The sequence below is a fragment of the Streptopelia decaocto genome, assembly GCF_964273445.1.
Source record: "Streptopelia decaocto genome assembly, chromosome: 6".
NCBI classification, from domain to species: domain Eukaryota; kingdom Metazoa; phylum Chordata; class Aves; order Columbiformes; family Columbidae; genus Streptopelia; species Streptopelia decaocto.
Genome location: NC_138660.1, coordinates 39,109,393 through 39,134,972, shown reverse-complemented (window position 1 = coordinate 39,134,972; position 25,580 = coordinate 39,109,393). Strand labels below are relative to the sequence as shown.

Sequence of the window (25,580 nt, the reverse complement as noted above, 5' to 3'; positions counted from 1 at the left end):
ATTCCAGGTGCACCTGTAGTAAAGAAGTATTGGCCATTATATTATTTTACAGTAATAGGCATGAGTTATACTCTTTTCTTCTAAAGAAAATTAGACTTTATTGGCAAGGAGACAGAGTGGAACTGACTGTCAGAAATTCTATGTTGTGCTTCCAGTTGTGCATCTGTCCCGCTACGTAACTTTTTGGGATTTTCTTCCAAGCCTAGGTATTACAATGTTTGTCTTATTTCTCGCTGGCATACTTCAATTATTTGCATTCATTTACCAGTTTTGTTCCTCAGACCAGTGGAAATGATAATGCTAATTCAGTATGTCTAACTTTGAAGCAATAAGTGCATTTCTAGGCTCATCTAGGAAATCTACTAAAAATCAAAGATAGTAATTTTTTTTAATAGTAGATGAATTAAATAGCTTCTAGGTTTTGCCTCTCCTTTCTGATCCCTGGTTTGAAGTTACTTTACTGCCTCTGCAGAGGGCTGCAGCACCATCAGAAATGACAATGTGCTGGGGGGTTTTATGTCATTATTTATAATGCAGTTACTATTAACTTGGAACATCAAGTTCATGTTAATTGTCCAAAACAAGATCATTTTGATACTAGGAGCAGAAGACTCTCTTGGAAAGCATAAAATTATCATTGGTTTGATTGTCTCCACCAGAAGATCTTCCAGGAGTTCTCCATGGATGAAATACATGGATATTAAGAGTATTAGAAAGTTTGCCATTGATGAGGTAATTCTATATCACTAAAGCAACTTCTTAATTTTTTTCCCAGAGATACGACAGTGAGAGAAATCTAGGAGCAAGAATCTTAATCTAGTCACAGCCTGAATATTGGGAAGAGGGACAGATGAATGACAAATAGCTAGAGCTACTTTCCAAGAGCTTCAGGGACATTACTGAACAGTATAAAAACTGCCCAATCTGAAGATGAAAAGACTCTCTCATAATCTATGTCACTTCAAAAAATGGTTAAATGTGTCATATGAGCTACTTTAATGTTCTTGGATACTTCCTTTTAGGCATTGTTCCAGCTACATTAATACCGTCTGAATTTTCCCTAAAATACTGCTTCAGCGTATCTGCCATTCACCTTTGCAAAGGGGCAGGTGGGAGCAGAAAGCTTTTTGACACTGCCAGCTTCTTCAGGCACTTGACTTGTGACACTCACCTGTTCAGATTAGTTTCCGTTTTGCCTCTCTTCAGGTCAACCCTTTTATTCTAACAAAACAGTGATCATATAATGATGTGCATTTTCCACCTCTTTCATTTTGTCTGAAACTGGTTCTGACCCTTTGGTTTTAATTACCCTGAGTCAATCTTGAACTACATTTAAAAACCTTCTGTGAAGCAAGCCCATGCTGTACACCTTAACTGTATTTTTTTTTTCAAATTGAGGATTCCTGACATCTGGTCTTCAGATATATTTGAGCTGCATCCTGAAATAGAGCACCTCCTAAGCCCCCCAAAAGTCTTTCTATAGACCAGTATCTCCAGCTAATAAGAACCCAATGATGTGGAGCTAGTCGGCTGTTAGCCCTTCAGTTCTCCCAGGAAAGGAGAGAGGGCAAGATATCTGACCAGAGCAGTAGTTGTTCACTTTGTGCCTTTCTTCTGTTATGATTTTCAAATGTGTACTCATTGGTATAACCAAATAGGGCTCTCAAGAGCAATTAGATTAGCAGAATTTCAAAACTTGTGGCTTCTTATGACTGCATCTGTCGTGTCTTCGCCAAGAAGAATCATTGTTGTAATTCCATCTGGATACTGGATAAAGCATGCTTACCACCTCCTCATTGATTTGTTCACTGTTATTGGTATGCATTCCCATACCCTTCTCCAGTTTCTTATGGTGGTTCCTAGCTCTGGAGGAAAATGGCAAGAGGCAGGATTAACGGGACAGTTAAATTAGCCCACTTCCACACAACACCTTCAGTAAATCTGCACCTGAATTAAAGTCTTCAGTAGCCAGAAGGAAGAACAGAAGGTAAAAGTGTTAACTCAAGAGGAGTCTGTGAGTGACTCCTCAGATGAAGGACGCTGCAGGTATTCCCTGCACTGATGCTTTAAATCCTTTTCCTCTCTTACTATAGGGGAATGTCAGCCCTACTGCTACTCAAACCATATCTCTTTGGTGTGATTCCTGGCTTAACCTTTGACCTTCTTCTCTCATACAAAAGAAGAAAGCACCTTGACTTTGCATAGATGGGGCATCAGTCCTCTACAGTGGAGCACTCATGGTACTGCAAGAAGGAACCTCATACAAATTGTGTGCTGCTTTTCCGATGCTAAATAAATAAAATTGCTATTTCTTTTTGAAGTGTTAGGCAAGCTATTATTAACCCAAATCACTACATTTAAAAACATTAAATCATTGTCCCCCATAAGTAAATGGAAACCATCCCAAAGAATTCACAGGACACTGAAACAGGAGAAAACAAAACAAAAACCCAGTGTTTATTGCGATAGTGTACATTTGTATGTTTTGGGCAATGCTGTAGGCAGTGTTCTTGTGTTTCTTTAATGGTAATTTGGAGGGGTTTTTTAATGTTGGAATTTTAAATTTCCAAAGTCTCTTTGGTGTGTAGATTAGAACCGAATCTATGAATAAATGTTATAAGGAAGGAAATAGAGGAAAATGCCATTATTAATTTTAGTTAATGTGCAGCCATTGAGAGGAAACCTAAACAAACCAATTACTCCCACAATAGATATCCACTCTGGAAAGAGTGTGGTAATTTATGCCTGACAACACAAAGTTATTTTTTTCAGATTTATACCACATAAACTGAGAGGCTATCATACATTTTCAGGTTATCGATCTTTAATCTAGCTGGTAAAACCCCAGCCTTCTAATTAAAACAAAACAAAAACAAACAAACAAAACACCAAACACAAAAAAACCCAACAAAATGGGTCATATGAGAAGTGTCAATCAATGGAGACGGAGTCTATTAAGAAGGTGTATGCTGTGTACCTAACTGGGCTTGGCTGAGCTGATGGCTCCCTGAATGTGTCCTCCTGTGCTCCAGCTAGAAAGCCATCCTCAGGGCACAGCTGGTTTTCTACTCCTGTCTTAATCCAGTAAACTTCCACCTCTGAAATCATTAAAATATTTTATTTCCTTAATTACAAGATGCTTGCTCCATTCTTCTGCAAGACCATTTACCCTGATTCCATGTCTGCATTGAATGTTTTTAGATTCGGGCATATCTTCGTGTTAGTGAAACAGAATCAGAATCCATTTTGCCTGTGAGTGGAGAGATCTGATCCGTGGGAAAGGAGCTGTGCTGTTTTGAGCTAAAGCTAATAAGACATTGTTGTAACATTTCAGACATTGCTGGAATAGTGATGACTTAGATGTGAAAAAGGGGCTTATCTAGATTAATAGTTTTTCCTATCAGAGTTATTATAAATTGCCTTGAAGCATAAAGTAACAATAGTTAGACCCAGTTCTTTTTTTTTCCCCAAATTTTTTAGCTAACATCATAACATCATGTGTTGTAGCTCCAAAAGTGGCACTGGGCTTTGATTCTTGGAGTCAGCAGTCTTCAAGTATCATAGTCTAAGTGTTTTGGTCTTCTGTAAGAGGTCATGACTTCATTTTCTGTGCTGCACAACTTGCTTTAAAATACATTTTAAAGATTCCCATAAAACTTGCAAAGGTCAGACTAAAATGGTGTAGTCAGTCAAACGTGAGCCAGCTTCAGATACTATGTAGTCTAACTTTAAGTCTGCTGTCAGGGCTCAGGAATTCTATGAAACCAGAAAACTGATTAGCTGAAACCTAAATAGTGTTTTTTTTTGTAAAAGAAAGTGCTTTTTCTGGTAATAGGCATTACTCCAATTCCAGAACTACAGCGCTGGAGCTGAAATTACATGTGTTACAAATATAATTTGTCATAAATTTATATGGTGCCGGTCAGCAGCTCTAAATGCAGGTTTTGCTTCCTATAAATCTAGAACGAAAAAAAATTTAGTGAATTTGAAACTTAGTTAATTGTTAACAGAGACACAAAGTAACAATAAGAAAATTATCTAAACTTCTGCAAAAATACAAATACCCATGCTTTTGGACTAATCACAATCTCCCTCTGTATTTAGTTCATATTATTTATTCTGTTTGATATTTCCTTTTACTTACAGTGGTATCTTGTTTGTATCTTTTACTTTGAAGTTCTGGGGGAAGGGGACTGTGCTTAATTTATTTCCAGAGAATAGGCTGGTACATGTGTCTCAATATATCTGGAGCCTCAGCTTCTGCCTTCTCGACAACACGTGTGATAGCACTTCATTCCCCTGTTACCCCTGCCAGTTCTAGTTACAATTTTCCTACAGCTGATCCACAGGAGTGGGCTCCAAAACAGCAAAGGAAAAATTTCTTCCAAGTGGCAAAACAAGAAGAACTCACTCTTAAATTTAATACTTTAAGAAATCTCCTCAGCATAGAAACAGAAAGGTTTTTCCTGACACAGAATTGTCATTATGAGTAAACTGGCTTTAATAATTACAGGCTAATAATATGAACACAAGCAAATGAAGGCAAAGCAAAGAGGCAATGTATTAAGGCAGACAGTATGTAATTTCTGGAATATCTAGGCTGCATAATTTTCTGCAACAACTTCTGGCAGTTGAAAGCAATTAAATACCTTGCTGCTTACAATGACATATACTTGGAAATTTTCTATGGTGGCTCAAAGAAACTAAAAGCTAAAGACATTTTCTTGAAGAGGTGGGAGGGAAGGGACTCTTTTCTCATGTGTAAAGATCTCTATGGGAAAGAAACCGAGCCATGCCATTTAATGATAGCTGTGCATTACTGCTTAATTGTAGATGTTGAGTTTAATATTTTTCTTTTCCATTGTCATTGGGAAAATCTATTGAAACTGAAACCTGAGAAACAAAATCACCTTCGAAGTTTTATCCAGAGTTTATTGAGGGGAGTATATTAATTTTAGTAGATTTTGCATCAGTCATTAGGTACACTGCCTTTCTCATAGAGCCACATAATATCTGGGAGCAGTATACATATACTTCTCTGCATACCACAGAGGCCTAAATGTTACTATAAAACAGAGAAAGAAACAGTGTCATCTTGATTCCTACTGAATTCAGTGTGTATGAAGCATTGCATACAAAAGCAGATTTGTTATGTTGTTATGGTGTCATATACCTGGCAGAAATCAAGATTTTTATTTTTTTTTTTACGCGAATACAGTGTACTTAGAGAAATAACGTGGCTTTCAAAATGCCTGGGTTCTAGCATTGAGGTTTTATCCAGAATTGGTAGAATCTGGAAAAGATCTAACTGCTTGCTAGTCTGATGGCAGGAAACGCTCCCCCCGCAATCACATGCACACCAGCTTCGTGTCCTGCCACGCTCCACCTTCTGTCACAGATGCTCCCGGCCCAATTTGGTGTATGGTCATGACCACATCTTTTAGTAATGATTGTGACACACAAAGGATGTGATTCAGCAAGACCCTAGAGCCTGTCCTCACTCATAGCACACTTACATTCCCGTTGATTTGAAAGGAGCTACTAAGCAGCTGAGTCAAGGTAAATACCTGTCTGTGTAAAGCCAGCAATAAGTTTTAAAATCTAGAACTGGAGCCTGGTAAAGGGTAAGTTCTGTGTTCTTTCATAACTTGTTTTATTGTCATTTTCAGGGAAAAACAAACAAACAAACAGACTTCTTTAAGTTCACTAGGTGACTACTGGAAATGATTGCTTCAGGGTAACAGAAACCAAATAATCTTTTTCCCACATTCTCTTGGAACTCCCCCAGCCACCAGCACAATGTGGGGCGGAGAGAGGAAAGTCTCACATCCCTTTGTCTGCGTAGGACTCGCTGTTCCCTGGCAAACATCCGTGTCCATTTTTCCAAGGATTTAACAATTAGTCAGACGGAAAGCATCTCCCTGTCAAAGGGGATGTATATGTTTTGAATGTATGGCTACAGAAGAAAATTGTGTCACTCACGTATGACTTACTTGCTTTTTAAGCATTTCAGTAATTATTCCTACCTTGTAGTTTGTGGATGCTTTGGAGTATTTAAGACTAAATTGTATTAAATTCTAGCTTTGAACATGTCAGCAAAGCTGTATTGCTACAGGTATCTCAAAATTATGTACAACATTTTAAACATATTTTTTGAAAGATCAGTTTCAAAGTAAGTTCTCTAAAAAAGCTTTAGCAGTCAGCTTATTATGTGGGAAGTTTCTGGTGTTTGTTTTGCTTCTTCTATAATGTGACAAAGTGAAACTAAATGAAGACATTTTTTGCCTCCTCTCTGAGCTCATATTAACAACGTGCTTTTTTCCAAAAACAGAAGACAGTTTCAAGACCATACAAATATTATTGATAAATTTTAAACCCCCAAAAATAAAGCCAGGCTAAAACAAACAAAGTCCATTGAGGATAACCTGGTTTTAGCAGAGCACTAACTTCAAATGACAATTTGGTAATGTCCTAATACTGGCATGACTTTTCTGGAGCTGCATTGATAAGAGCAGTAGGAGAAACTAGAGGAGAGAAAAAAGAATGAAAGAGGGAAGAGCACTCCAGAGGGGGAAATCTATTTTAGAGCATCTCCCAGATTGAGTATGTCAGGATTTGTAGCATTTCAAGGCAGTGGTCTGTCGTGAACGTGACTGTCCCTATCTTGCACACACCTCACCACCAGCACAGACAGCCAATGTCTGGGCTTTTTTTCCTGGCATCATTAAAGAGAGAGACTTATTTTGGGGAAAAAAAAAATGTACATACAAGCAGGAGCCTGCTGTTAATCATTTTTCCTGCTCTTCTATTACACTGAGATGTTTTGGTGTCATAGACTGTACAAAAAAAAGATTAAAAGCCCAGTTCTATCCATCCATAAGTCCCACCCCAGCACAGGTTATTGAACACAGAAGCAGTATGCAGCTCTTCACTGATCTACCTAAAGAGTGGAAAAGTTATTATTTGAATTGGCAAATGTTTTCCAGTTTTCTCAACAGCTGGAAATTCAACAGATTAGGCTGTGTTGAGGTTTACACTGTCACGAAAGGACATTGCAATGCTGTCCACAGAAGGAACATAATTTCTGGTCTGGTTTCCTACAACTGCAAACTAGAATGTGTCTTTGGGGCCTTTGCAGAGATGAGACCATATATTTAAGTGACGTTGGGAAAAAGAAGGGTGGGGGCTTTTTGCTGAGATTCATGGGAAAAAAAAATTAAACCCCTATTGCTTTATGAAGACTGAAAAATCTCTGAAAAGGTTTCTGAAGCCAAGTTATATTCACTGTATCTGTCAGACTTTAGGAAAGCGGGCTTTCTCAGGACAAGAGAGCAGAGGTATGTGTTGGTCTTATTTAGATAGCATTATAACAAAAATGGCAGGGTGACCTTGCTGGTGGTTCCAGCTAAAGGGCTAAACATGAGCCATAGCATGACAGAAATCTGTGGGACACCTGAGGAAGACAGAACTGCTCTGGGTGCAATGAACAGACAGACATGATTTGGGGCAATTCCATTTGCCTCTGCCAAATTCTCAAAATCTTGTTATTTTCCTCCTCACTCAGCCTTCTGAACGATCGCTGATCAGATTATACGAGCATGAAGACCGACTCTCTGTCTTTTGCCCTCAGGAGATTACTGACTTTTGAGATGAATGCGGTTGCTGTGCTGTTTTGCAGTGAAACACAAGTGGCATTTAAAAAAAAAAAAAAAAAAAGGAAAAATTGTACGAATTTTGATCCACCTCACCCACTCTTGCAAAAATTTCTCTGTGTTAAGTTTTGGATTACAATTAAAATTATCAGTAATAATCTCTGAAAAATAGCCTACTGCTGCTTGGCTGTTTGCAGTACCTGGGACTCATATACTGCACGCATCTCAGTGCTCAACAGTTAAAAGTTTTGTGCAGCAATTGGAAGTGATCTCCTCTGAAAACAGAAGTTCTGGCTTTGGAAATAGAGCGCTACCATAATATTGTTTTTACTAGTTCAAGGTTCAATTTCAATGTAACAATAAACAAACAAAAAACTCCCACCCTGTTCAAACAGTTCCTTAAAAATAGTTTAGTTCAAAAAAGAAACAGCATAGATAGCAACTATTCCTGTTGAGGGAAGTGACTATAGGCAGTGCAGTTGCTCCCTCCTGTAAATGAGGAAGAGAAGTCAGTGAGAAAAGGCAAGGGTGAGACTCTGCTGTCCTGAGTGATGGAGCTGGCACTCAGCAGCATGGAAGTGGAGGGATCTGTTCTGGAACGTGTCTGTGCTGCTCTCAGGAACAGGGGTGCCTGCCGTAGTTTCAGGTGCATCGTGGCTGGCAGTTTGTTTGCTGATTCACTGCTGTTTAGAAGCTGCATAATCAAGTCTAATTAGTGAGAGCTGTGGTGGTGTTAGTATCTTCTGAGATAACGGGGCCAAAATTTGTCATATAAACAATGTTATCCCAGAATCACACTGTCCAAACTAAGTACTTTTTGGTCATTTGATATAAACTTCAGTAAAATTCTGTGAACTGGTCTGGAGATGAGAATTTCCCTGCATCAGGTCTGTGCTTCACAGGGGAACTGGCCAATGAGCCAGCCCAGCCCAGGTACCTGTGAGCCAGAGAGCCCAAGCTGTCTCTTTCCAAGTAGCTGTCTTGCTTAAAATATTCTCATTCCAACCTTCCTTGAAAATTGTTAGTATTTGCTTTAGTTTTAGCTTCTGTTTAGTTTTAAGAAACAATGTCTTGAAACTCCTGAGTACAATTTCCTGCTTTTCATTACATATATTTTGGTTTGCCAAAGGATATTATGTTGTGCTTCAGAAACTTATTCTCAGAATTTTAGTGAACTGGAAATGTGATAGATCATAGGCTTCCAAACTTCAGATCTCACTTTCAATTAATCCAGTGGATTTGTCTCTCATATATTTAATATTGAATTAATAGAAAAGTAACTCTGAAACTGTGAATGAAATTACAGTGTTTACGCAGTTACAAAGACTTAATACTAAGCTACTTGCAAAAACCAGAGAAAGCTGATTCTCTGAACTAAATACTGTTCCAAGTATGGCTGTGATTGAAACAGCTGTGTTAAGGTACTAGGTTTAGGTAATCACGTAAGTGGTCTGACAGCCAAAAGCTACTGTGAGACTGCTTTTAGTGAGAACCACCAGCCATTCACTTTAATATGTGAACGGGGTGAAGCACCTCGTGGGTTATTTTTTTTTCTTCTACCTGAGGAGTAACTTATACTGAAAAACTATTCAGAAGTTATACATATACGCTCTTCATATGTTTAGGGAAAGCCACCTGTTGGAAGCAGTTCCCCAAGCAGACATATTTACTGAGAGATGGCACTGTGATACATGAAAAAATAAACAGCAGTTTACTCCCAAGACCTTGAATCTTGCACCGTCTGTCCAAAAGACAGTAGTGTTTGTTTTCTTTTTCAATTAATTTTCATCACTGCATGCTTGTGGAACACTTTGGTATACATTCAATGATGTAAACCAGTTATAAAGAACAGCTTTTGCTGTACAACTATTTATTCTAAATATTCTTGGAACACAGTTTTATCAACAAAAGGCATGAACTCAAACTCGTATGCTTCTTCTTGGAGAAGTCCACAATACTTTCATTATAGCTACTGTAGAGGCTCATCTGAGTTCACCTTTTGCGTATATGGGAATGAAATTTTAGTTACATTTATAAAGTGATAGGTAAGAGATAAAAGAGGGGATGGTTATCTGAGAGGGGTGGAAAGACATAGTGTGAGTGAAATGAAAACATAACTTTTTTCTTCTTTTTTTCCTTCCCAATTTCAGTGTTGACAAAGCTGGCATCAAGTTTGTCTCAGAGTTGTTTGCTTTCCGCTCCAAGTTTGCTGATATAACTAATGTTAGTCAATGTTAGTCCAACCCAGCCCTTGCAGAAATGGTTTTATTTTCTCTCTGCTTGTTTCCTGGCATTCCCATTCTTGAGGCTTCTCAGAGCTGTCTCGATGCTCTGATAGGTGCCAAATGCATCAGCTGATGTGGCAGCAAAGATGCATGACCACATCCCGTCTTTCACAAGGAGTCTTCTAGTCCCATGCTTGCTTGAGGAAATGCCTCAAAATTTTCTTCCTTTTCTAAAGGATAATGGGATTGATTCATCCCTGTATTACTCTATCCTTCTGCTGCTGTCGCTTGCTCTCAGCAGAGTTACTGCTGGTTTACAGTAACAGGCATTAACTGAGGTTGCCAAGTCATGCAGCTGAAAAATAGCAATGATATAGCAATTTGCCTCTCTTCCCAGCTTCTAGCTGTGCAACATCCACATGACCTGTCTCTCCACATAATTTCATTGGTATTCTCCTGATTTTCACATTTCTTGTCATTTAGACCATATTCTACGTGTCCCTATGCTTTCCCTTTTTGTATTTCAGCTAAAGTTTACCCTCTTCTTCATAGCTGTTTATGCTTAAATTCACACTCCTACTTGTGTCATTAAAACTGCAATTACCGTCCAACTGTGCAAAGCATTTGGGGGCAACAACATGGAAAATAAAGCTGCAGCACCTAGTAGTACTGTCAAATGGTTGTAGTTAAAGATTTGGAAATCAGGGTATTTCCTAATGTCATTCATACTCCTGGTGCCTCATTTATTTTCTGTAGGAACGGGGAGTTTTAACATGCTTTTATGTCATAGAATACAGGTGGAACAAACACAAAAATATAAATTATGGGGAAAGAACCCAATGACTTCAGTGCATGCCAGCATTTCAAAGCCAAGGTCATGTGCTTTTAACATCGATGGCACCCTGAAGGCCAGCATCCTACTGTTCCCTCCAATTCCCACGTATGTAATTATCAGGCATGAAAGGATAAACACAGCTAATCTTAAGCTAGCTCTTTGCCTAAACTGTGAGCTAGTTATCAATAATTTTGATAGCCTCTCTGTTGATTTTAGATTTTGGTACTGGTAGAGCTGATTTAAAGAAAAGCAAACAAAACACACATTTCATAATTTGCTTTATTTCTGCAAACAACATCTTTGCCTGTCTTCTCCACCAGTGCGTGTTCTTGTCTCCTGTCTTCTCTGTAGATGTTCCTTTGAGGTTTGGATCTGTGATAAAGAAGGGATGAGGACGTACAACATCCTTGGCCATTCATTCATGCTTAAGTCACTGAAACATGTCTCCAGTAGCTCATATTGTCTCCCCTTTCCACTGCTGACATTTTATAGCCGATCAGTCCCTCCTGAGGTATTGAAAATAGGTAGCCAGTAACTGCAGAATGCCTTGGCTTCCCAATACTGCCTGCTGATAAGGGAGGAATTGCCGGAGTTGAAAATTTGTCATTTCCACTTCCATGTGCCATGGAGGTGAAAGAAATGAGAAACTTCACCCCAGCTGCCTACAGAAAAACAGCTTTAGAAGAGCTACACTTGTATTATTCAGCTAAGTCTAGGTCATATATAAGATCGCCAGTCACCAAACCAGTGGTTAAAAATTGGCAGGGCCTGACATAAAAGATACTGCCCTTCATTTTCTTACTTTATTCTGCTCCTTGATTCTTTCAGATAATGTCAGCAACAGTATCATTATTTTTTTTTTTTCCATTCTGTTTGAAAAGAGGGCGTAAAACAAATTCCTCAGTGTGTAAAGAGATTACATTAAAGTCAATATTTCCTCTTCAGTGAGGTGGGTCAGTTTTGGAATCTATCCAGTTTGCTTTCAGAAGTGTAGAGGAATTTCCAGTTTACCCCACCCAGCCAGCTAGCATAGCTTTGTTTAATGTTTTGAACCCTGCTGGGCTCCAGCAGAGAATATCCCGTATTTATTGCTACAGAGCTTTTCTATGGGCATGACCATAAATTCTTTGTGCTCAGCAATCTCACCCCAGTCATGTGCTGGAGGAAGCAGCTGACTGGGCTTTACCTCCTGTCATATCCTTTGGTATGAAGAGGAGATCTTTCTGCAACCATTGCACACAAAAAAAAAATGCCAGAAAACAGGTGTTTTCAACACGGAGGAAAGACAGGAGAAAAAGAAATAAACCTGAGTCTGCAAGAGGAGGAAGGCTGTGACACACTGTCCTCACTTTCTAATATTTTCCATTTGAATCTTATCCTAGCCCTGCTGCCAGCAAATCCCATGTGTCTCAGATCCAAGGAAAGGGCTTTGGGCTGCTTGGGATAATAGAACTGCCAAGTTGTGTTTAAAACAAATAACAGCAAAACAAAGGGAGAGTAATTTAATAAAGTTTGCCCAGTGAGGGTCTTCCTGTGGACAAGCTATGCTAGTGTTTGCTAGTTTTGCAAAATTAACCAAAGGTCTATATTGCAGAAAAAAGCTTTGTGTAGAACAAATACTTCAGTTGTTGCTGCAGCACCACGCCCTTTTGCTTATGTCTTTTGATGTTTATGGAACCTTAAGTCTAGAGCAAATGAAAAAGGTTTTAATTTTTTTCAATAAAAATGTCAGCTTGTGTTTAAAAACAAAATCAAATCCCCTAGCCCTTCCCCAGAGACCAACTCGTAAAACAAAAATCTTTAAAACCTGCATAAAGTTTTGTCATGTTAATAAGAGACCAAACAAACAAACATGGCCCTCTGTTTAAACTAATTTCCTGTCAGTATTTACACTGATGCTATACTTAAAATTACGCAGACTGTGTCATTGACATCAATAGTTTTGCTTCAAAACCTACACATATGCCCATAACCGTTTATATGCTGTCTCAACATGGCAGTATGTACATGCTGTTGTAAGAGAAGAAGGGTAAGAATGGTTTTAAAAACAAACCAAAACAAGCTCAGATGGATTTCCCTTTTTGTCCCATCTCATGAGTAATGAAACTTTCAAATTATACTTTCTAGTGGTACAGAACTAGCCAGATCTACTTTGAATTACCATTGGAATTTATACCGTCGAAACCAATCAGAGCTAACTAAACAAATTTGCCAAGCAAAGGCTTAAACAAGATCACCCAGTTTAGCAGGAATGTGGAAAAAAAAAATTTAGTCTCTACTAAAAGTACTGGTTTTATATGTGGCCCTGGAGTTAAATAAAATTGGGTGTTAAATTCACTGGAAAGAAGCCAAGTAAACCTGCAGCAGTGGAAGCCCCCAGGGGACATCATGCCTACCATGAGCTTTAGTCACCAGATCACCACTTGAGAGATACTTAAGCTCACCCTGAGGCTTAAACACCTTCACTTTTGTTCTTGCCATAAGCAGAGTTTTAGCTGCTTCAGCAGCCACTCTCAGTGCCCTCTTGTACAGCCTGAGTATGTATCCCACTACCCAATAGTGAGAGTACAAGTACATATAGAATTGTATATTAATAGTAAGTACATCGGTAAATTCAAAGCAGAAGAGACAAGTGTCAACAGGTCATATTTTGAGATCCAGATCAGAAAATGACATAATCAGGAAAAAAAATGTCTTCTGTACGATTCCCTGATATTTCACTTCAGCAGCTCTTGTTAGTTCGCTTCTGAGCAAAGCCTCCTGTAGCAAAGGGCTCTCACTCCTGAGGAATTTGGCAAAACCTCTCTGCTTGGCAAGTCATCATTGCCAATAGCTGTGCCCTGTAAGCCATTCGCTGCCTCCTCAAGGTTAATTCTGCCACTTGCTAACTCCATGCATCTCTTTAGCAAAATGAATAATAATTGTTGGCCATTGTCAAATAAGAAATGGCATTTCTGACTTTGACTCAGGCTCTCAGAATGAATAAAAGGCAAGGACAGAATCTAGGAAAATGTTTTGAAGAACAGGAACAGAAATATACATGTAACATATACACCACAAACTCAGCTATATTGGCATTCAGACTGCCCTAAATTTTGATTAAATCTTTGGACAAAGTGATTTCAAATGAAGGAGGAAGTTGATGTTTCAAGCCATTATCTTGTCTTTTTCTTGAGACATCAGTATTTCAAAAGTAAGAGAATTAAGTTGGGTTCTTCAAACAAGTTGAATTTGCCAGAGTCTTGTGCTTTAGGAGGTAAATGAACAGTGAGGAAAAACCTTCTTAACAAACTGCTTTTGTGTATATGTATGTATGTCAGCCTTCTATCCCTCACATGCAATTGGGTGGTTAAAATGGAGGACAGGAAGAGAAATCAGCATATGAGATCTGCCAAATGCTGTCCCATCTCACACATCTGCTCTTTAGTGCTGCATCTCACATCTGAAGCACAACATCAGATCCTGGTTCTTTCTTTAATTGTCTTCTGTGCTGACACAGCTTAGCTGACCTAAACTGTGTCTGCTGACCTAAACTAGGGTCTGCTGACCAAATGCTTCAGGTCCACAGAGTGCTGGAAAGAGGTCCTAGCTCTGTTCTGGAGCAGGATATGTGCCTCTAGGCAGGACCCCATCTTGAGACAAGACCTGTGAGAAGCCATAATCTGCTTTTGCAGCATTATACCCCCCACCCTGCTATATTAATTGATAGGATATATTTCCTTCCTGCAGCCCAGCGTACAAGAGCGTCCTGTGCCGTGTTCCTCAGCAAGTAAGTGCCCTGTGAGAGGAGAAGGAAAAAAATAAACAAACAAACAAAAAAAAACACCGCAAAAAACCCCAAACCAGACAGTTCCGTTCTAAAAGTATAGTAACATATGGTTCTGTTTGAAGCTTGAAGAGTCAATCTGCATTTGTTGTGTGCATTTGTGTTATCTGAAGCTGTCAGCACCCTATTGTACCAGCTTCCCTGCAGCACAGAAAGTTGTTCCACGTGCTTTGCAGGGAAGCAGACCTCTCAGCTGCATGTTTTTCATAGCAATGCCAGATTTAATTGTTTTTGTTCTGGGTTTCTGAAGCTGGGGTGCAGAAACCTGTACTTTCTTTTAAGTATTGATGTGCAAGCAGTTGAACTAAAACATACAGTTAAAACTATGGAGAAGTAACAGAACTGCAAAATACAACATAAAACTATAGAGAAAATATTCTAGAGACAAACAAATTTCTCAATGTAGCAAACCACCACCAGACTAATCTGAAAGGTTATAGCTTAACCCAAAATACAAATGAGAGTCTCATTTCCTAACAGGAAAGGGTACTCCATCTCACAGTGCTGGCAGGCCTACTAATGGGCCCTTCTGGCTTTAAAATACACAGATACATGTTACAGAGTGTTGCGGCTGTGTAGAGAAGTGCTAAATTTTTTTTTTTTTAATTGGTATAGCTTGTTTGGGTGAATCTCTGGAAAGTAGCTATATAGCATCAGTACCTCCACAATAGGGCAAAGTTGCTTTCAGAAAAGCTTCCTCACCCACCTCCCTAAATTTTCTAAACACAGTAAAACTAGTGCAAAATCGATCAGTCCTGAAATTTTAAAGGACCTTTCTGTATTAAACCTATTCATTTCAATTCATCAATTGTAATGTTCTTTCTGGAGTTATTTTTTATTTTAATGAGATATTCACATTATTTGAATTTTACTCAGAAAAGCTAAGAAACCCCATATGCTCTATTTTATTTCCGTGTACAATTCACTCAGAATAAACTTTGAAGGAAGAAGATACAAAACTTTACATTTTTTACATTCTTTGCACTCAGTGAATTTCTTTCTAGGCTAAAAAGGAACATAAATCAGTCAATCCTTGTGATCACCAGAGGGTATTGTGGTAGGTGTCTAATGACCAATGTCAGAATCAGATCTGTATTTTATTTGCAGTATAAAATTCTGAGAGATAAAGGACCCACTTTGAGGCAGAAATCTTTCAAATCAATATATGAATGATCTGGTGCAAGCTGGGTATAAGACCTCATAATCACTTCAACAGTCCCTAAAAATTGACCTTAGCAGGGGCTGCCAAATTTTTGGACTAGTGTGGTTTGTATTCTAGTGTTTGATTTTGGAAAAAAAAAATGAAGGAGGGAACAGAGATGTTATAGTTTTCCCCTCAAAATAAATACTGAAGAGAGAAAAAAGTGTTGGAGGAGAGTTGAAATTAGAAAGTCTGTCACTGGGACATGAAAATGACTGAGAGGAGGGGGAAGCAAAAAGTAATTGGAAAAGTTCAGTGAAGATTCAGCATCACATGCCAAAAGATTAGTGTAGCATAACACACAAAGCTGATGTGGCCTTAGGTCCAGAACTGTTTAAGAGCTCTGTGTGTCTTTATCAGGTTTTTACGTTATCTGCTTTATAATGAAAATCCATCTTATCTAGAAAAGTTTGCTCTGGTTTTCTTTTGCACTGTGACTTCAGTTTGATGCTTATACAGTTTTTGGAGTTTTACAGATATCAACGTTCTTTCGGTTTCTAAACAAATACTATTAATTCTTTACATTTTTAGTATTTTAAACTGGTTTTGTTTTCTTGGGATGTGGCACCAAGCAAAAATTCACACAATGACTTTGGGAGGGTATTGGGGCAGGTGATTATGGTAAGGCTTGGATTGAGATAGGACTATGGATAGGACTGGATCCTGGCTCTGCCAGGCCAGACTTAGGACAGTGCTGGTGTGAATCGTCTGGTTTAACCAAAGGGACAAGTTTAAAAAGGATTAGGTGAATTAGTTCAATTCAGTAATACAGAGTCTAAAAGAAAAATCTGCACCTCCTTAGTAAATAATGAGGAGGTTTGCTTGTAGATTGAAGCCTGCTATGGAAACATCAGCTATTTCTGGAGGAAAATGTGGTGAAAATTGTATGCAAATTTCTCAGAAAAATGAAATGGCCTAAAACTTAAAGTGTTCCTACAACTGCACTTTCTGTAAATAGCCATTACAAAATAAGCTGTTTTATTTTAAAATAGTGTTCGATGTGAATGACTCTTATGAACTGTAGATCTTACGTCTACTGATCCTCAATGTTGCTCTAAAAGTTTTAATTTACATACAGCATTATGTTTTGTTCTGTTGGTGTTGTGTAGGAATCAAACGTGCAGTGATGAGGGGCTCCACCTCAAAAAGGAGGGTCATTTGTCATCTAGATGAACAGGTTTTGCTTTCATTTCACGTGAAAGCCTGGCGGGATTTTCTAGAGTTACATAAATGGGGTTTAAATACGCATCTGGCTCTCAGAAAGGCACCTCGGTACGAAAGCCGAGCTCTGTCCATGAGATAAGTCTCCTACTCCCCAAAGGCCCTTTCTCCCCACGGCACCGGCAGGCACGCAGGCCGGGCCCGGCTCCCCGCTAAGCGGCCGGCTGTCCTCCGCCGGGGTGGCGGCCCAGGCAGCGCTGGGTGCGAGCTCCCGCCGCAGCCGCCGAAGCGCAGGCGGCACGGCCGGCAGTGCGCAGAACCCGCCTGCCGCGGGGATACGGCCCGTTCCTCCCAGCCGCGACCGCTTGAGTGACAGTAGCAAGCCACCGCAGGGAGGAAGGGGCGGGAGGGGGGGGCAGACAGGCTCTACGCCATTTTCGTAGTCCTCGCCGGAGCAGGGGAGAGGGAAGTGAGGCGGCGGGGGGTGCACGGGAGAAAATGGCTCCGCATTGGGCAAAGCGGGCCGCGGGGCCGCCCGTGTAGTCCGATCCGCATGGTGCGTACGGGTGAGCACGGGGAGCGCGCCGGGGCCTGGCGTAGCCGTGGTTGGTGAATAGCGTATCGGCGGCGGCAGCTGCAGGAGGAGGAGGAGGCGCCGCGGCGGTTTGGTACCGAGCGGAGAGGGAGATGCACACGGCACTCGAGTGAGGTAGCTATAAAACCCCATTTGTTTACATTCCCTCCCCCACAACCGGCCGGCGCTGCGGTGCGGGTGGCGGCTGGCCCTAGGCTGGCGGCGGGATGGGGCGGGGGGGTTACGGAGGAGGCGAAGGAGTCGGTGGCGATCGGCAGTAACGGACACCACCTACCCGGGATGCGGAGCGGCATGAGTGGGACACGGCTGCGCGGCCGCTTCATCACGTTGGCGGCGGCGAGACCCGCCAGGCGGGCCTGGGGCTGCGCGGGTGGGCGAGAGAGGCCGAGAGGGGGTGGGGGGCTGGGGGCCGTGCGCAGCCTCCCCCTCGCTGAGGCGGCGGAGCACGAGGCGCGGCGCTGGCGCATCCCCCAGACCCCGCTCTTCCTCTTCCTGAGCCGACCATGCGGCAGGTAAATGCTGCTCGCTCCCCCGCCCGCAGCGAGGGGCCTGGCGTGTGTCCGTGGGGCTGTAACTGCCCCTCGCCATTCGGGGCGGAGAGAGAAAAGGGATTTTGGGGGGGTGGCAGGGTGCGGCGAGGGGCGCCGCGGGGTCCCGCTGAGCTCGCGGGCGGCAGGGCTACTGCAGGCAGGGGTCGGGCCGGGAGGCCTCCGGCGTTCCCCGGGGCACGTAGCCCTCCTCCCGCACCCTTCCTGTGCTGAGGGCGGGGTGGGGGTGCCCTGGCGAGACACGTTGAGGTCCTCGGTATGGGTGGAAGGTGCTCTCTGCCCCTTCCCGCTGGGTGCTGCAGGGAGAGGGTCACGGTCTCTGAAGGAATGGTATTGTGCCGTATTTGTTCGGGGCAATATGGTGATCACGGATGATGAACGAGCCACGCGATTAAATCTTGCTTGGCTTAATGATCCCAGCTAGCGTTAACAACTGCAGAATTGCGCTCGGGCTGTAACCCGCACACAATCCTGAGCAAAGGCAAGAGGGGATCAGGAGAGTTCGTCAGTGTTTGTAGCATACCATGCACAGGAATTGTGAGTGAAAGGAATTAGTTTACTATTCTCAACTATTTCTGCTGCTTATGCTGCACCGTTTGGAAACACAACGTTGAAACTTTGAAATAAAACTACTCTTGAAAATTAGTTATCTTTGTGTTTTTTGATCGCCATTCTGTGAAAATTTTCTTACCCACTAGCTCTTGAACCCTTTCTTCTGGGCAAGAGTTGCCAGAGTTAGAAATAATTCTGGTTTCTATCACTTTAAACATTTTACGACTTTAAGTAACAATCACCTCTTTTTTTTTTTTTTTTTAATTAAGGTAGGATGTTGTACCATAACACTGAGGGAACCTGTGATACATGAGGCATGGTACAGCATTGAGAAAGGCACACTGGAAAGGCCTGGTTAGCGTTCAGAAATATGGAAGCAATTGCCATCTAGTTAACTAAAGCAGTTCCTGGGGGATGTTCAACTGGTGTGTTACAGTGTCCCTTTGGGTAGTAGTAACTGGTACAATTACATAAAAATAGAATACTATTTCTATACATAACAGGTATCCTATTAGGTTTTAAAACACGGATTTTCCTTTGCTGCAGAATGTGCTTTCTGTTTGATGTGTAGGGTATAGGTACTCTGTGTGGACTGGTGAGGCATACTAAGCTCCAAAGCAAGAATTAGATGACTACATGGTTACTAGATTTTTGTTCTAAACCAACTTAAAATAGAATTGGTGGTATTGTACTGCAGGATTTCTTTTTAAACTGCTTGCAACAGTTGCGTGCTTTAGAGGGGAAAAGAATGCAGCTATGCAATCTATTTCTAAAAAAAAATAAATAAAATATGGGGCCTGTATATGTACTGCAAATCAATTGTGTTATGAGATTAGTGGTGTAAGTTCCATATGGGAATGTACCCTAGTGTCTTCAGAAAGTGGATATAGAAGAATTGTACACAATTGCCCATCTGGAATAGGCAACATGAAAGAAGATTCTGTTTACATTAAAAAAATACATTCAAAACAGTGAGGTTTGTTTTAATTAGCATTCCTTGGTTTTGTGTAGGTCTTCATGCTTTCCATGTTGGCTTAAATAAAAGCCAGGTAGAAAATTCGGAGTGTGTATCCAAACAGTCATAAAATGTGCAATTATAGAAAAAGTTGTGGTTTAAAATGGTGAGAATAAGCTCACAGGTTTAGATGTCTTCATGTTTGTTTCTCCCATGACAAAAAAAAGTCTAGTGAAATTGGATCATCAGGGTAATTCAAGCATGTTCCAGAAAGTTAAATTTACCTGAAAAAGCACAGATCCTGCTGCTGACTTTCATCTATTACAGTGCGTGGAACTACTTTTTAATTAGCAGTCTTAAACTAAGATTTTTGTAAAATTGTAACTATCCATTTTCTGGAGTTATGTTGTGAAAAGCCAGCAGGAGTGTATTGAATGCATATGTACTTAGGCCTTATATGTTAATAAACAAATTATTCCTTTTGAATATTCAGTAGGAAACCTTAGTAAGGTATGTACCTTTTGCATAGTTTGATTTACACAGAGAAGATAAATGTATACACATGGAAAAATTAACATAGCTAGCCTGGCATAAATTTCCTTCGTGGTCTTCACTAAGTCAGTCAAGCAACTGTAAATAAGATACTTTTATTCATACTACATTTTCTGCAAAGCAGTGGCTGATTCAAGTAGGAAGAAACTCTTAAGTAGTGCCAAGATAACATGGACTTCAAGTTTGGGTATATATAGACCTAGAGGAAGTACGTTTGGACTTTTTGCTTTGGCTGTCCAGTTTTAACATCGTTTGATCATGATTATACCTATTGTAATGGCTGTTATTCCTGTTTCTGTCACAGTTTTTACAGAAGTGGAAGTTTATTTTGAACCTATGATAGGCACTTGATAAATCAGTGATAGATCAGTCTGGATTTGGAAACAGTTATGTGTTTTCATCAGATGAAATTACCGAATTAAAATTACACAAGCTACTTAAAGTTAAGCATGAAAGTTTTCCTTTAAGTTAAGATTCAGTCCTTGACTGTGGTGAAACTTAGTGGAGAGATTGTGGCATCTTTACAAACTACTTTACGGCATTGGGGTTAGGCAGGTGTAACTGCATGTGTGAACAATTAAAATTATATCAGAACAAGAAAAGCAAGAAAAGCATTTTCTTTACAGTTTGGCTATCAACTGTCAGAACATTTGCTATTATAGTATGTTATTTTAGAGCATGTTTTCCAGATTGTCAACCGAACATATCCTGACTCTTTTCTTAACACACAGAAGTTTAAAAGAAGGAAAGCTTAATCATAGTTCTGTTCTTTGTGTAGCTATGCTCTTCACAGAATTGAGCTTTAGGTGCAGGGAGAGTTCTGTGAGTATTCAGAATTTATGCCTTGCGGGAAGCAATTTCTGTTCTCCTAAGGTGAAGAAAATCAATATAACTTCCTGTTTTCCTGTGGGAGTCCAACTTAATTTAGGGAGCAATTATTTTAAACAGTTTTATCATATGAAAAGTATTCATCTTTGGGGGTGGGCTACTGAAGTAATCTTAAACGAGAACTAGTAATTTTAGCTTGCTGACAAAGGTCTGAAGTAACACGTGCTATGGCATCAGTGCAATTTCTCTTGTTTTTTTGATGCCATAAAAATCTGAGTAAAGAAGTTAAAAAAATAATTGAAGTCACTTATTTGTTTGCCTCTTGTGATAATCCAACCCTGTACAGGTTTTAATACCCAAAAAGCTGGAGGCCAGCATGAAAGACTGGGAAGATGGTGGTTTCCTGATGTCAGTCTCAAAAGCTTATGAGAAAAAGGGATATTGAAATTCTGTGTAGGAAGTGTTCTGGTCGTCTGGGTATCACATTGTGCTGCCTCATCTTCTCTCTTTGCATTTTCTGACTTCTTTGTGTGTTGCTGCAGAGGAGGAATGACTGAGCTGTTATCTGTTCTCCCTCAGCTTTTGATGACCCAGGAGCTTCATTCTCATCTGGCCATCACTTTTGCTATAGCTTGGCTGTGTTCCAAAGCAGTAGGTTGAGAGTGAAGAAAATCTGCTGGTTTTGCTAATGCAAAATTAGACTGCTGCTAAAACAGGTGGACCTATTGCAGCATTTATAACTGCATTGTCTATTGGAGAGCCTGAATGTAGGTATGTTGCTCTGTTAGTGCTGCTCTGTGAACATGAACAGAGTAAGAAATATTCCTGAAGAGATCTTGATAATTGGAAAAATAAACGTAGCAATCTGTGGATCAGTTTGCTTATCAGAAATTTTTGGCAGTGAAATTTAATAAAATTAAACCCCAGGTTTGTTTGTTTATGCATTTTTTTTGGTTTTGGTTTTTGATTGGTTGGTTTTGGTTTTCTTTGAAGAGCAGTCCTAAGAGAAATCTTGTTTTCACTTGTGAGGAATATATCTGTAGTCTTATGATGAAGTTCGCTATGGAAACCTCCTCCTCTTCTTCCGTGTTGACAGTCATATAATCTCAATATTAAAGTACCAAATACGTACAAAATGGGGAATATTAATTAGAGAGGACTTAACAGTTCACAAACTAGAGAGCTCTAAGAGGTATAGAAAATTGTATTCTGTAAGCATTCGAGTTAGCGCTTAAGTGACAAAGAGACACACATAATACTGGAAGTTAATGAACAACTATGATCATGTCTGAAAGTCATTAATCAAATGAAGTCCTGTAAAAGTATTCCTGTGGTTAGTCTTTTTGTAAGACAAAATGCATATGTGAGATAAAATGCTCTTCAGATTAAGAACATGCAAAGGAAGTTTTATATGCAAGATTGCGGGATTTGCATAAAATTACAAACTCCTCCACAGAGACTTTGTGCAGTGTTTCTACACGTAGGTTGTAAACACTTCAGAAATAGTTTCGAGTCACAGCTTCTAACAAATGCCACTATAATAAAATGTGAATTGCAGGTAGGTGCTGTTGTACAGTTTATATATAAAGATAAGATATCTCAAGATTACCTGACTTGTACTACATTCATAAACGGATCTTTCTGCATTTTTATTACAGCAGCATTTTTATTAACTGCAGTGTGATGATTATTAATGCAGAAAAAGAATACCTTTAATTCTGAAGCATAAATGATAATTGATTGGTGATTGGAGCTCTATAAATAGTTCCTCTTTTAACCAAGCTAATTGCTGATGGTAGCGTGCAGCCATACTTAGGTTGGAGTATCAAAGCAAAACAAAAGAAAGATATATGTAATGTCCAAGTAAATATCATCAAAAAGGTGTCACTCAATGTGAATCTTGACATGGATTTTTTGTGTTAATATTTATATCTCTGTTAATATTGATTTGCAATTTAAGTAGGACCGAGTAGCACTGTATTCCAGGATGACTGGTTCTAAGGTTCACGGTAGTAACTGTATGTCATTTGTACAGTTGAAAGTTGAATTTAACTCACCTTGCAAAATAACTGATTAGCACAACCAAGTATTTCCTATAAGGGGGAATAGTGAGCAGGTATGCATCTGACTAAGACTTATTTTGCCACTGTAGGCACTACTTCATTCATATCATACACACAGCAGGACAGAAGACCTTCTTTACCGTCAAATGGAATATCATACTCCATGGTTTAACTGATGATTGTATTACTTCTCAAGGCTCTGGGCAATTTCTGTACTCCAGTCCTGTAAAGAAAGACCTTTTTTTTTGTCAGGGCTCCACTGCCTTGAGAAGTACTCTTACTCCATGAAATGCAAAGCATATCATTTAGGCCATATTTATTAGCTAGTTTTGTTTGCATAACATAGAGCATTTTATTTATTCCTGACCTGAATGTCTGCCTAAAGGACAATATCTCAGCCTAGAAGTGCAATTCTAAATTGTACTGGCTTACATTAAAACGTAAGAAATATGCTGCTTGGCTACAGTCCAAATAAGGTGGTAGCCTTGCACTGCTACATTTTTATGCTAAAAATAAAATAGTCCTATTTATTTGATGTTTGATATGATACATAAAAAGGATAGACTTTCCATCATTCCTGTTCTGAACTGCATATTGAGGCCGTTGTCTAGCAGAGGCATTGTATTACATTAGCGGTGCTTGATTTGTCCAGTTGCCCTCAAGACTTGTACCGTATATTCAGTGTCATATATATAGTAGCTGCAGCAGGATATTTTCAACATTTAGTTTTTTTATTGTAAATAGATAATTTCTTAATGCTTGTAGGATATCCTAGACTTTTATTTAATTGTCATGTTATGGAAGAAAAACAGCCTAAATTCCCTCCTATGCTAAAACTTATTTTTTACACAGTTATTTTTTTTTGTACAACAGTTAAGAGATTGAGTTTTGTAAAGCATGCAGTGTAAATTTATGCATCTGTATCTTGCAGAGTAACGTACAGAGTCCCAGCAGAACTTAATTTTTACTGGCTTTGGGTAAAAATTCTCATGCTGGCTTTAGCTAACAATATATGTACAATAGTACGGAGAGAAGTGAGTGTTTTATGCTGACTCTTAATAGATTAGGGTGAGATGCTTTAATAAGAAGGCAGCAAATATAGCAAATTATTATTGCTCCTGTCTTCTTTGTATCAACCTTTGTGGTTCAAATTAATTACAGTAAACAGTTATGCTAGATGATGTAAAAATACTTTCACTGTCTTTGAAGACCTTAGTAAGTCTAGTACTCCCCACAGAAACTGCTGTTTGTCAGTGCTAAGTGGCTGCATTTGTCTAATGAAAGAGTGAATTATTATGGTACTTTTTAGGCTTTGATGATAAGAACACCTCTCATCGTTTAATTGTGGTATAGTTTAAGCCAAGAACCCCTTAAAATGTATGGATTTTTGTTTGTTTGGTTTGGTTTTTTTTTTTTTTTTTGTGTATGTGTGTTGTTTAGACTATGGACAAATTGGAATGGTATATTGGAATAAGACAGTGTACTGTTGTTGAGTTCTTAAAATAGTAATAAAATTGAAAAATGTAAATTGTCACTTAAGGGAAAGTTCTGAGAGTTGCTACAATTAAATTAATTTACTGGAATTTTTTCTTTTACCGTAGCTTAATTGCTAACAATGAATTCAGAATGTGGACATGAAAGGGGAAGGATTGATTACATTTTATAAACAAAATATTCTCTAACGGAAATATTGAAAGGAGTACATCGTTCTTCAAATAAAATGAAAGTGTTTTAACTATGGAAAAATAAATTTCTGAATTTTTGCCTATATCTTACCAAATATGTCGTGCAGTAGTTCCAAGCAGTGATTGAATCGCAGTGAAATACTGAAACGATACCTCATGTGCTCTGCTGTTGTCTATTCTGTACACACAGTTACGGTTTGCTTTGGTTTTACTTTTCTTGACAATGAGCAAAGTGTGATCCTTTACATTTCTACCTTGCAGTCCTGTTACCAGTAATGTACTTTTAAAATGTAATATTTACATTACAGAAGTTAAAGCTGAATACTACAAAGTACATGTAGTTTAATCAGAAATTTATAAATAGTGAACTTAGCTTATCAGACAGGAAAATATTGTTTAGTGGTTTTGCTTATTGTGCTTTGCTTTGAGGATGCTGGCCAAAGATACATTGTTAGCCCTGCCAAATTTCTAAAAAAAAGGTATATCAACCTTTTTTATTCAGGCATCAGGTTATGAGATTTCCCCCTACACTGAAGACTTCTCTGACTGGGGACTGTGGTATGGCATTAGCTAGATGTGGATGCCAAATACTGGTCTCAGTATTAAAGTATTTCAACTTCGTAACCTGGCAACGAGCTGGCTTGCTAGGAGACAGCATGTTATTCTAGTGACTAGATATCATAACAACTTAAATGACTATGAAGAAGATCAGAAGATTCACAAGAAAATGTTGTGCATCTAGAAATAAGAAAAGTAAAGCCTCAGACTCTTTTGCCAGCACATAAATGTTTACGTATCTTAAACTGTGGTTAACTGGAATCAAAGGTTTGTTCTTGGGATTAAACTCCCATACTGTTTATGCTTAATGATATTTTAAACTGTGCTGGTTTATATGTTAAAAG

General features: G+C 39.4%; 1 protein-coding gene across 2 annotated transcripts in view; it reads left to right on the top strand.

Moving 5' to 3' along the window:
* Window positions 1-25,580, top strand: part of SLC39A10 (solute carrier family 39 member 10) — a 59,871-nt gene that overhangs the window by 3,553 nt on the left and 30,738 nt on the right. Inside the window, exon 1 of one of the 2 annotated variants that reach the window (XM_082056319.1) lies at window positions 17,339-17,609. The exons of the other annotated variant lie outside the window; for it this stretch is intronic. The gene's annotated coding sequence lies outside the window, so the exon portion shown is untranslated. Of the gene's footprint in view, window positions 1-17,338; window positions 17,610-25,580 lie in introns of those variants that run through there. 2 annotated transcript variants of the gene reach the window in all.